Source organism: Siphateles boraxobius, unplaced genomic scaffold (genome assembly GCF_051911475.1).
Source record: "Siphateles boraxobius isolate OS27281-9 unplaced genomic scaffold, OSU_SipBor_1 55, whole genome shotgun sequence".
Lineage (NCBI taxonomy): Eukaryota > Metazoa > Chordata > Actinopteri > Cypriniformes > Leuciscidae > Siphateles > Siphateles boraxobius.
Window position 1 is genome coordinate 6,137,103 of NW_027509181.1, and position 12,713 is coordinate 6,149,815.

The 12,713-nt window shown below is 42.4% G+C and overlaps 2 protein-coding genes across 3 annotated transcripts in view; both read right to left on the bottom strand.

The window, feature by feature from the left end:
* Positions 1–12,713, bottom strand: part of vps35l (VPS35 endosomal protein sorting factor like) — a 322,653-nt gene that overhangs the window by 251,625 nt on the left and 58,315 nt on the right. The window lies entirely within an intron of this gene.
* Positions 1–12,713, bottom strand: part of raraa (retinoic acid receptor, alpha a) — a 241,090-nt gene that overhangs the window by 219,798 nt on the left and 8,579 nt on the right. The window lies entirely within an intron of this gene.

A 12,713-nucleotide genomic window follows, 5' to 3' on the forward strand; every position in this document is an offset into this window, starting at 1 on the left:
ACATTATAGGCTGGTGACGTCATCAACCAGGAAACTATAAAGCACCCCAAGATCACAACTAGGGATGGGAATTGATAAGATTTTATCAATACCAATGCCACTAACGATTCTGCTTATCGATCCGATTCTTTAACGATTCTCTTATCGATTCCTGATAGCACTGTGTGGGAAAAAGTAGTCTTTTTCGGGGGGGAAAACAAGTCGTTTTAATGCTTACACTTGACTAAGCAAACTGTACTTTTTATGTAATTTCTGTAATAAATGGAACCTTATTGTAAAGTGTTACCGATTAGTTATACACCGATTAAACGTCCCGTGAGTTCAGTGTTGGAAAGATCAGTTGTTTTAACCATTCATTAAAACGAATCGGTTCAAATGAGTCATTAGTTCGCGAATTGGACGTGGCATTATCGGACGTGTGCGCGTTGTGTGATTATCCCGCCAGTTGGGACATCCCACAAGACGTGTGTCATCACAGAAAACATTTCATCACTGGATCGTTTTTTTCGTTTATTTGAAGTGTGATTATGTCAGCTGAATGTGCGGAAGACTTTTCAGAGAAGATAAGGCAACGTATTTTAGCACAATTCACACCCAGCGGCAATTCAGGAAAAACAAATCTCCGAATGCTCCACATAAAACTTTAGTCTCCCTACCTTACCATCGTGTCGTTTATTTTGATTAATATGTGCGAGGGAGAGAGGAAGACAGCGCTTAGTTTTGAGACGGTGAAGCCTACTTTCGCCTTGCTCCGAAGAGAGAGAGTGCGTGCGCGCGACCGGGGCTCTCTCTCTCTCTCTCTCTGCTCGATCAGTTTAACATGCGCCCTGTCACAAGCGCAGCGGTTCATCTACATTACCAGAGAGAGACAATTTTACTCACTGATCAAATAAGACTTTGCAGGACAAAGATTATCTTTGGACGCGGTGCTATGGTGCTTGATAAAGGACAAAAGGGACAGTTGTGAGTTCACGGTCTGTACATACTATGGCTGACTCAGAGCAGGAGCATCGATAAGAGGACTCGTTAACGTCGAGGGCATACAATATCGATGGATCGTAAAATTTAGAACCGGTTCTCGAGTGGAACCGGTTTTCGATTCCCATCCCTAATCACAACCGCGTCAGCTTCTGTGTCTTCAGCAAGCGCTCTGTGTGTGAATATTGTCCAAGTGTTTTTGTCTGTCATTTAGTTTTTACTAGGCAGGAGTTTTCACTACAAAAAATCCCATACACACATACAGTATATATATATATATATATACAAGGCCTGAAGTTAACTTTTTTGACCACCAGCTACTGTGGCAGGTGGATTTAAAAATCCACCTGCCACAGTAACTTTTTACCAGCCAATTTTTTTTATATATATTTTTTTGCCTCATAAAGGTGAAAAATAGAAATCACGCAAACATTGTTCTTTAACTTGTAAGAATACACATTTAAGTGCTGTCAAGTTATTAACGAAATCATTATAAGTAATAATATCTCTTAAAGGGTAAGTTCTGCGTTTTACAAGTAAAGTCCTGTTTTAAGATCGTTTCTGATTAAATCGAACGGTTAAGATTAAAATTTGGACACATGCTGCTGTCCCGAGAATTTTAGGTTTTTGTGTTAGCAATATTTTTCCAACGCCTCACAACCGGACATTCTTCCAAAAACTACGATAAAACCTGTTGGAAAGCATCTTTTGCAGCGATTTTTGTGTGAGCATATCAGTGGACACCCCAGACCACTCGGTGAGTTTCACGTCTTTGTAAACTAACATTTAATTCGTTTATATGAATGATTGTTCCAGTGTCCCTATGAAACCATTGTATAGGTGTGGGGGGGGGGGGGGGGGGGTGCTAACAGAAAAACCTAAAATTATCGGGACAGCAGCATGTGTCCAAATTTTAATCTTAACCATTCGATTTCATCAGAAACGATCTTAAAACAGGGCTTTACTTGTAAAACGCCGAACTTACCCTTTAAGGGGGTCGCACACCGGATGCGCGGCGCCGCGTCTTTAAAATTCGAACACATTACTTTCTATCAGTGTACACACACCTGCCGCACGACAGAGCGCCGTTTACATAGTTTTACATTAAATGTACATTTATTTGTCTCAAATCGTCGTTAATGTAAATACTGACTTCACCCTGTGCTGCAATATACATTTAGTTTTACATGCATTCACAGAAATCAGCTGCTTGAATGAAAATTGTTGATGTTATCGGACAGACGCAAAAAAACAACAACTAATGAATCACTCAATTCTCATTGGCTACCCGCCAACGTGGCAGGTAGATTGACAGTTTTACCCGCCAATTGCAAAATTCACCCGAAATTGGCGCATGGTCAGGTGTTCATTTCAGGCCCTGTAATAATGGTGAGCGTACAGCATTATAGGAAGTGTGCTCCCCCCTGTATTCATTATATAACGGGTGGGGATTTACAACAACTATGTGTTGTTTGTTTGGGAGTGCAGCATGCCCAGTCAGCTCTCGAGGAGGCTGATTGTGAGCATTGCGAGCGTTTGCGAGCGTTTGCCTCTTAGAACACTCGGCTTCTGCCGATCACTCTTCGAGGAGAGTGGTTCGGTTCGTGCTCCCCGCGGATCGGGTCCCGCTTCTGTCGAGGCAGAGCGCCGGCTTCATTCGTGGGGATCGCAAATGGATCTGTCAGCAGGGTTTGAGACGGGCCCAGCCCTATCTCAGCCTTCACCTGCCAGATCCAGTGCCTCAGTTCAGGGTTTGGAAGCACGCGCTGTGGTTTCTTCCGCCCAGGCTGAGGCACCAATACTGCAGCTATCCAGTTCTGAGGAGCTTTATGTTGTCAGTATTGAGACAGGGGATACTGAGGACTCATCACCTCAGTCCCCTGAACATGAGGAGCTTATGGAGGCGCTTACTCCTGAAGTTTCAAAATTAAGCATTGAGTGGCCATCTGTTAGGCAGGAGTCTGTTTCCAAAAGTAAATTAGATGAAAGATTTCTGCCCTCCTGTGTCCAACATCCAAGTCGGTGCCTACCGTTCTTCCCTGTTCTCCACACTGAGGTGTAGAAGTCTTGGAAGAAACCGGTATCATATCGAATTTTTATCCCCCAGACTTCCACATATTCTAATATTGCGCGGGCTAAATTTCATGGTTATGGGGCGATGTCCAAGGCGGAAGAGAAGCTTGCGAGCCATCTCTTCGCTGAATCGGCATCGTCCTTCAAGGCACCGGATTTGCCCTCCAAGCCCCTCAGAAACATCTTGGCTTTGGTGGGCAAAGCATATTCGGCGGCAGGTCAAGCCACGGCATGTCTGCATACGATGTCTATATTGCAGGCGTACCAGGCTGAACTATTAAATGATGTGAGTGAGAGTGAGGAGGTCAGCTCTGACGTGGTTCGAGAACTGCATCAGGCTACGGATTTATCTCTGCGTGCTACCAAGGAGTCCGCCAAGTTAATGGGGCGTACTATGGCAGCCCTGGTGACCGTAGAGAGACATCTTTGGTTAAATCTCTCTTGCTTAAAAGAAAAAGAGAAAGCTTTTCTTTTGGACGCCCCACTATCTCCTACTGGCCTGTTTGGCGATGCTGTTAACACGTCATAGATCGCTTTCAGGAAGAATAGAAACAGGCAGCGGCGTTTCAAAAGTTCCTCCCTCTCAAAATCCCCATCCCAGGGACTGCTGGGCTATAAAACTGATCATAGGACAGTTATTATGGCCAAGAAGGATGCTGAGGCTAGTCCCCACCGCGAGAGAAAGGAGTTCACCGCCTCAGATGGTGCCTATTCTCTCTCGGTGCCCTCAGGGGCCCGTTCTACCAACCCTGCCTTTATGCCGGGGCGTAGACGGTCCCAGCGAGCGCTTTCCCGAGGGACGCTCGCCCCCTCCGAGGAGGGGTCCATAGCAGTTAAACCAGTCGTTCTGTGCCGGTGCGCCATTACAGGGCGCTGCGTTTGCTGCTGAAAATATTCCAGAGGCCAGTCTCGAGAGGCTGGTACCCTTAGTAGATTTTTTGGCAGAGTGGAAAAGCCTTCCAAGAGTATCTCAGTGGGTCCTGCAATCGATCGAAAAAGATTATGCCATTCAGTTCAGATCTCATCCACCTCGATTCAGAGGGGGTCTGCCCACAGTGGTGGGCCCCGAGCAGGCTCTGGTAATGTCGGCATCAAGATGTCGTTCTCACGCACATCAAGAAGTTGGGGTTGAGGTTGAATGCCAAGAAAAGTATGCTATCCCCGTCTCAGAGGACCTCTTTTCTGGGCGTTATATGGGATTCTGTAACTTCGATTCTCTCAGCCGTGAAACAGGTGAAGCTAGGCCAGTTGCTCACTGTAAAGCAGTTTCAGTGACTGTTAGGTCTGATGGCAGTAGCGTCCAACGTTAAACCTTGCGGCCTGCTGTACATGAGACCATTACAGTGGTGGCTCAGGACCAAGGGGTTCTCCCCGAGGGGAAACCCACTCCGCACAATCAAAGTCACGCGGCGATGCCTCCGTGCTCTGCTCATGTGGAAAGAAACTTGGTTCTTGTCCCAGGGACCTGTGTTGGGTGCTCTCTGTCGTTGTGTTACGCTAACGACAGATGCGTCCCTCACATGTTGGGGGGCGATCATGAGTGGTCGTACAGCCCAGGGTCTATGGCAGGACCATCATAATCGTGGCATATAAATTGTCTAGAAATGTTGGCGGTGTTTCAGGCTCTGAAAAACTTCCTCCCAGTCCTGAGAGGCCGTCATGTTCTGGCCATTGTGTTAGAAGGTCTCTCCCTAGCTCCTTTTAGCCTATTGAAGAAGTTTCTGAGAAATTCATTACCTTGAAAACTATCTTTCTTCTTGCTATTTCATCTCTTAAGAGAATTGGAGACATTCAAGCACTCTCGGTTTTCACCTCATGCCTGGAATTTTCGCCTGGTATGGTGAAGGCCTTTCTTCATCCTAGACCAGGCTCTGTCCCGAAGGTCCCTACTAATACTGTTAGACCTATAGTTCTGCAAGCTTTCTTTCCTCCTCCCTTTCAGTCGTCAGACCAGGAGAAACTTAACTTACTCTGCCCAGTTAGGGCTTTAGATGCTTATGTCCACAGAGCTGCCCTGTGGAGGAAATCTGATCAATTGTTCGTTTGTTTCAGGCCGTCCAAGAAGGGGTGCCCTGCATCTAAACAGAGGATGGGCAAGTCGGTGGTCGAGGCCATCTCACTCGCTTACACTTTGGCTGGTCAGCCTTCACCCTTGGCTGTACAAGCTCATTCTACTAGGAGTATGGCTGCTTCCAAAGCTCTGCTGTCAGGGAGTTTCACATCATGATGTCTGTGATGCGGCAGGCTGGTCCTCACCGCACACATTCGTCAGGTTCTATGACCTTGACCTCTGCTCCACTCCTGGGGCTCAGGTGCTTTCGTCCGAGCTTGTTCTTATTGCCACGTGGGTATTAGCCTTTCCACAGCGTTTGACGCAGCTCGAGTTCCCTTGAAAGGGAACGTCTCGGTTACGTATATAACCCTAGTTCCCTGAAGAGGGAACGAGACACCGTGTCGTTCTGCCATACTCTCGGCATGCCTGTGATCGAGTTGCTTCAGTCTACCAGAAGCTGACGCGGTTGTGATCTTTATAGTGTATCTTTATAGGGGTGCTTTATAGTTTCATGGTCAATGACGTCACCCGCCTATGACGTTCCGTCTCGCCATTGGAATGATTCCCTACGTGCTTCATGACTCACTCACGCAGGGGCGTTCCCAGAGCGTTCCTCTTCAGGGAACTAGGGTTACATACGTAACCGAGACGTTTTCAGTGGTGTATAAAGACCTTACTGAACAGTAATATTTTTAAGACCTTAGAATGAACCATTTCTATTTACACCGTGGGTCCCCTTGAATTGAAATTTCGCCATTTTGCGCCGACATATTTCTACAGTAGCCCTAAACGGACAAATGTGTTTCATCACTATGTCGTTCATGCTAGCTAAAGTCAGCGAATAAAACACTGACACAATGATGAACAAGTAACAATAATATTCGCAATAACATATCGTTTCACTGAATAATAAAGTAAACATCATTTCTTAATTTATCTTTGTAAAGAAACCTCATTGCTTAACTGGCTACTCTCTGCTGTCTCAGACGACGACATCATCTCTTGTCAGCCACCGTAACTTTTGATGGCTGCAATTCGTAACCTCACCACTAGATGCCACTAAAATCACACACTGCACATTTAATGCTACTAGTGTTAGCAAAGGAATACTGCATAAACACCTATTTTTAATGTGGAATAGGTAACTAAGATTGGTGAATGGCAGGATTCTGCAGTCAAATATATTTGTTCAATAACTGCTAAACTGTATAACTGTTCATTGTCCCAAGTAACTAATTTCCTATTAGCTGTGCCAGTGTCATGCCTGTCACATCACCCCGTGCTCTCTTTCATCTCACATAAGAAAATAATTTAAACTAAAATCAATATTTCATGTATATTAATTTATTTGTTTGGCAAGTAGCCAAGTAATATGCATAAATATCACAGGCGTTTCCTCCGAGGCAAGGGAGGCAGTGTCTCCTCAAAAAAACTGAGTGAGAAAATAATCGATATTACAAAAATAAAACAGCGCAAATATTACAAAATGTGAAATTAAAAAGTGTAAAAGTCGCTCGTTTTTATTAAGTAACACTGTCCAACAACAACTGTAAAGTAAAGTTACAGTGGGAGGCTGCATCTCTCTTGCTTCCCCGCAGCCCATTGACTTTTAACAGACCCCCTTAAGCATGCGTCGGGTTTAGTGGGGGGTAATTAAGAATGAATGGGGAAAAGTCACGGGAAAGGAAGCAATGCCTCGATCACGCTATAATTGGATATGATTGGTTCGTGTGATAAATCCCACCTCTTGTTTTCGTGTGCGATCTCGAATTGGCCTGAATGAAGACAATGATGGTGTTAATGGGAAGACTAATTCAAAAGCAAGTTACAACTCAGCCACTTAGATATCACCGCTTTGACACGTCAAAATCATGGCCTGAAAATATAATGACTATGGGGGTATTTAGTGAGCGATCAGCTTGGGGAAATGAAAGGTACATCTTCATGTCTGTGACCAGTGTGAACAAGCTTGATGACTGATGAAAAAAAGTTCACTATTAAAAAGAAAAGCTGAACATTAGTTCACAAATTATATAAATTGTTTAAATTGTTACTGCCTTTAATTATTTTGGAATGAATGTAGCAATGTGTTTAAACACAAACTTGATGAAATTTATACTTGGTATTAATTTATACTATGTTCTATAAATAAATACCTCTACCTTCATTTCTGCAAATATCCAAAAACTTATTTGTACACTTCACTGTAGTTGCCAGCTGAAATGAACACTATTTGCAGTAAAACACTTTTTTGCACAGATTGCAAAAATATGATTACAGTGGCAGGTTAATGATTAACAGAGACTTATTTTCATGTGCTTCTTTGCACACATTTTTACCATAGTGCATGATTTGTAAAACTAATAAATTTTTATGTTTGCATCAGACGATCAGCTCCCTGTATAGCTTTTCAGATGTGGTAAACTTGCTCTGTAGTTTCCCTGGTACAGTAATGCACTAGTGATGCGAAGTACTCGGGTATGAGTCACAACACTCAATAAAAGAGCTCAAGGACTTGTAAAAAGCAAGCTAAAATGGCATGGTTGCTTCAACAAATGTGTTTTATCTCACGTTTGCTTTTGTTAACTCTATCGGTTAGGCTTAGTGAAGTGTTTGGTGTAGATGGTATATTATTTTCAAACATGGTAGAACATCTAAAAGTTACTGGGAATTGTCGGAAACTGATGTAAAACGGTCACTGAAGTGTAAAGAACTTTACCCAGACAAGGTTAGTAAGTTATTTTGAGTATTTTAACGTGACTCATGTGCATACCTTGTACGTTTTTTGCTTTTTTTAACTATTAATATGTTATTAATTCATATGTTTATAAGCAACTGAAAAAAGCACACATGTCTGGGCATGTCAAAATATCTCAAGGACCCCAAAAACACCTTAGACCCCTAAGGGTTAATGCAAATTGAAAATATTGTCTGTGGTAATCAACAATATTCCACAGATGGTGTCCAAAAAGCGTAAAGGTATAGTTCACAGAAGAATGGAAATAATCATTTACTCACACTTGTTCCAAACCTGTATGGCTTTCCATTCACTGTATAATTTTGAGTTTCTATTTGCCATATGATGTGCTCTATACATGTGCATCGATTTATATTAATATGTGAACTTTTAAAGTGTTCATTTTACTTTAGAAGACTTGGATTATGCTGTGGGTTATGCTCTGCTGATGAGAGAATAATAAAAATATCTTCATTTGTCTTTCAAGGATAAATGAAAGTCTTAGTTTAAAAGTTTTGGAATGACATGACGGTGAGTTAATGATGACAGAATTTTAATTTTTTAATGAACAAACTCCCTTATTTGTACTTAATCTAGAACTTTCATTCAACAGTAAAACGTGTCTTAAAAAAAGTTCAACCCAGCGAACCTCAGTGCAACAACAACATCCAAATGACCTCTTAAGTGGGCAGCAGTTGTCCACGCTTCATGTTCAACAAACCTAAGAGCACTTTTGGTTTTTTTTTGACTGAATGTGACTGTACGGCTGCCCATCCCATTGCAGAACGCCACACGACTGACCGCAAGAATGAAGCCATGCTCCCTCTGTGACCAAAACTAGGCATGTGGAGCGCAGTGGAATTCAGCAGTGCAAGCAACAAAGTAAAAAAAAAAGAAGAAGGGAAACAGTCAAAAGCTTCACCATCCTGGAGGCTGTTTTATAGAGAGTGTGTGGCAAATTAGCACCAAATTGACAGGAAAGAAAACCCCTGATTGGTGTGGAATAGTAAAAGCTGTGAATGTCGTGGTGGTTTTGAGCGACGTGTTAGACTGAGGGAGGCCAGAGAAGGCAGGAAAGAGTTAATGTTACAGTGGCGCTGTACAGCACGGCTCCACTCCAAATGAAATATCAACAGCATGTCCCAGAGTGCTGAGCAAAGAGCACGAGACTGGAAAGGAGCTAAAGAAGAGAGAAAGACATAGGAAAAAAGAAAAAGGAGCAGTGCAATGGAATAAGAAAACAGAGGGAAACAGACAGAAATTATTTGGAGTGTTGGGGTGATCTTAAGACCTGAAACACTCACTGAACTTTCATATATGGAACAAAACATGTGGGACGTCAAACTTGACCTTACCTGCTATTGAAAAAAGCAACATTTCCATGAGATGATCACTAGAATGTTCTTAATGCAAATGTTCATTTCATTGTAGTCACTTAGTATGCAACATTATCACTCCTCCTATCTGCAGATTAAAACTCAAATCACATTGATTAAAAAATATTAAACTGAAGAATCTACAGTATGTATTTGCCATTAAAAGAAACATTACTACTATGACCAGTTCTTGAACACACATCTTCAGATGCACCTGAACACATCATCAGTGATGTAACCCCTTTTCTACGGTTTCAAAGTCTACTTCTCATCAACAATTATCAAAATGTGTGAAAACACTTAAAGTCCCTGTAAAGTCAAAATTAAGTATGTGTTCTGTGTTTGACACACCACAGAAAAATGTGTTATTAGCCACCCAGCCAGATTTGAATGATAAAAAAGCCGGCAAGTACATAAAATAAGCTATCAAAATCTTGAAAAAATGAGCAGTAGTCTCTGCTCTCAAACGCTGGGGGCGTGTCTGCTGGCTGCACTGAAACCACGCACACTCGCGGGAAAGCTGCCGTCGACTTACTGTGAACTACCTACTATAATTATAACATAAGCACACAAGGCAACTTACACTCATTGGTGGGCACGCACTGCCTATGATGGCACCAGTTGTAGGCGCGACGGGAGGATGAAGGCCTAGACGGGAGATAGTCGGTTCGGCCCCATTCACCAGTAACAGCGGATCAGTGAACCCCAGTTGTCTCCGACGAAAGTTTATAAAACTATCCCGTGTAAAATGATCACTACAGAGGCGGGTTTGGGCTGTGATCCTCAGCTCTCCATCAAGGTGTCTCTTCACAAAATTAATCCACCTCTTCTTGATGTGATCGTTTTTCGGCAATGTAAATAAGGACACTGATCTGTTTTGTACGTGATCGCATCCAGGTAGTACGCATTTCCATGATGAAGGCATCGCTAGCTAGCAAACTGTACGCTGTAGTAACTAATAGTACTGACAGTAACTCGCGATTGAGCAAACTGATGTGAATGTGCTCTATTTATATTAGGGGTCGACCGATTATCGGCCTGGCCGAGTATCGGCGCCGGTATTAAGTATTTTTATGGTTATCGGTATAGGCCATTTTCAAAACCGATTTGCCGATAAAATAATTTAATTTTGAAATGCGCTATATTTGGCTCTGACGCAAACCACCTCTGTCGCCTGACCTGCCTGCGCCCACGTTCCATGGCCCAGGTCCGCCCACGTTCCATGGCCCAGGGCCACCATTGCGGGCCCCTGGTCCCGTTCCCTGCGCGGACCTGAACCTCCATCCCTGCCCCAGGACCGCCTCCGCTCCACCAATCTCTGGAACTGTCTGGTTTCCTGTTTTTGATGGGCGTCGGGAGCCGCCCATAGAGGGGAGGCAATGTTGTAATGTCAGTCTGTTCCCCTGTCTTTTCTTGTTTAGCAGTTCCCCATTATGTCTTTTAGTCTTCCCAGGTGTTTCAAATTAACCACGCCCCCTTGTTATCTTGTTCAGCTTTTTTGCCCTTGTATTTAAGCCCTGTGTTTCAGTCCAGTCTTTGTGAGTTCTTGTGTGTGTTGTGAGTTCTTGTGTGTGTTGTTCAGTGATGCAGTTCGTAGAGGTTTGTTGTTTTGTTCCTGAGTCTTGTTCCTAGCCTGAGTCTTTGCCTAGTTTTCAGTTTATTTAATAAAGTGTGTGTTCTGCATTTGGATCCTGATTCCTCCTTACTTCATCCACTTCATAACACCATACATATTTTTTCCGAAATAAGGTCCCATGAGCCGGAAGCAGAGGGGAGGGACTATGTCCCGGCACATCTGATTTGTTAGGAGTCACGAGTCTGACCAATCAACGTGGAAAGGTGAAGGCACTGAAAGTTTTGCGCACTCACACCGAAAGCACTTGCAGACTGGAGCTGCTTCAATGATCACCCATCATTTGTCTCTCAAAGTTAAGGCAGCAGCAGACTTTGCTGAAGAAGCAATAAATTATTACACTGAAGTTGCAAAACACCTCAATATAATAGGGCCCTGTGATTTCCGCGATGCAGAAAACACAGACGGAATCGCGGAATTCAGTCAAAAAAATGGAATTTACTGTATAAAGCGGAATGTCACGGAATTTGTCAACTTTTTGATGCATTTATAAAAAGCAGGTCAGTACAAATCAAATTGAATTTCAAACAGCGTTCATGAATCCTGCATGTCTCTAAATGAATGGCGCAGACGCGTGATTTCATTTACCACACACACTGGAGCACGCGTGACGCTTGCGCTGTTTTCAGCCTCAGCGCATCATTATATGAGGACATGATTGCATAAACATCATCTCCAGAGCTGCTTAGTCATTTCATGAGCTTTTTAATGCTTCAACTGAGAAAAGCTATCGTCATATCATAAATGCACAGAAACTCAAAGATCTCCACGGCAACCCTTCAAAATAAAAGTTTGTCTTTTCATTGGGCCCTAAAATTTTTATTTTTGTTAAACTTTTTAACTAGAAATGCTTTTTGATTACTAAAATGTAATTTAAACATTAAAATAGAGTTTTACAATATATTTACAGAATGCTGCTGGGTGCTCCCTGAACTTTTTAAGTTATTATTATTATTATTATTATACACTCAGGGTATATTGCGGCATGTTTTCTCTGTAACGTTACGACGTTCTCAATGTAATTCATAATCCCATGTTTATAATGAACAACGCGTTATGGTTAATGTTTCAGCACTGACAGTTGTGCCTAACACTCAGATAACGTTACGCATCACTGACAAGCCTACATTTACCAAAAAAAAGTTTTTCAACATCAATCTGTCAACGAACTAACCTATACACATCAGTAAAAACATAGCGTCTGTATCTCACTACTCTTAAGTTACCCTGCCAGTACATAAGTTACAAAAATAGATCAAAGTGACATTACGTCAACCAACCATTCAGAAACGTCCTGTTCGAGCCTTAATTGTCGAACTTCTTCGGGGCCGTCATCTTGTTCCGGGTCCGACTCCGGTTCAAATTGGTATGGTAGAAAACATGTTTCCTCAGAGACTCCCGCTGCCATTCTTGTTGCAAAATATACCCTCAACTGTTGTCAAGGCAACACACCACGTGCATGGTGTCAAAACGCCCCAAAGAACAGGCCCCAAAAATTAACTTATACAAAAATGGCATTATATGACTCTTTAATAACAGTTCTCAGATTCAAAGATATGTTTAAAATCATTTAAAGAAAGTATTTGTCAAAACCCTTTCTTAATTTTTACATTAATTTACATTTTTACACCAGACATATACAGGTCCTTCTCAAAAAATTTGCATATTGTGATAAAGTTCATTATTTTCCATAATGTAATGATAAAAATTAAACTTTTATATATTTTAGATTCATTGCACTCCAACTGAAATATTTCAGGTCATTTATTGTTTTAATACTGATGATTTTGGCATACAGCTCATGAAAACCCAAAATTCCTATCTCAAAAAATTAGCATATCATGAAAAGTGTCTCTAAACGAG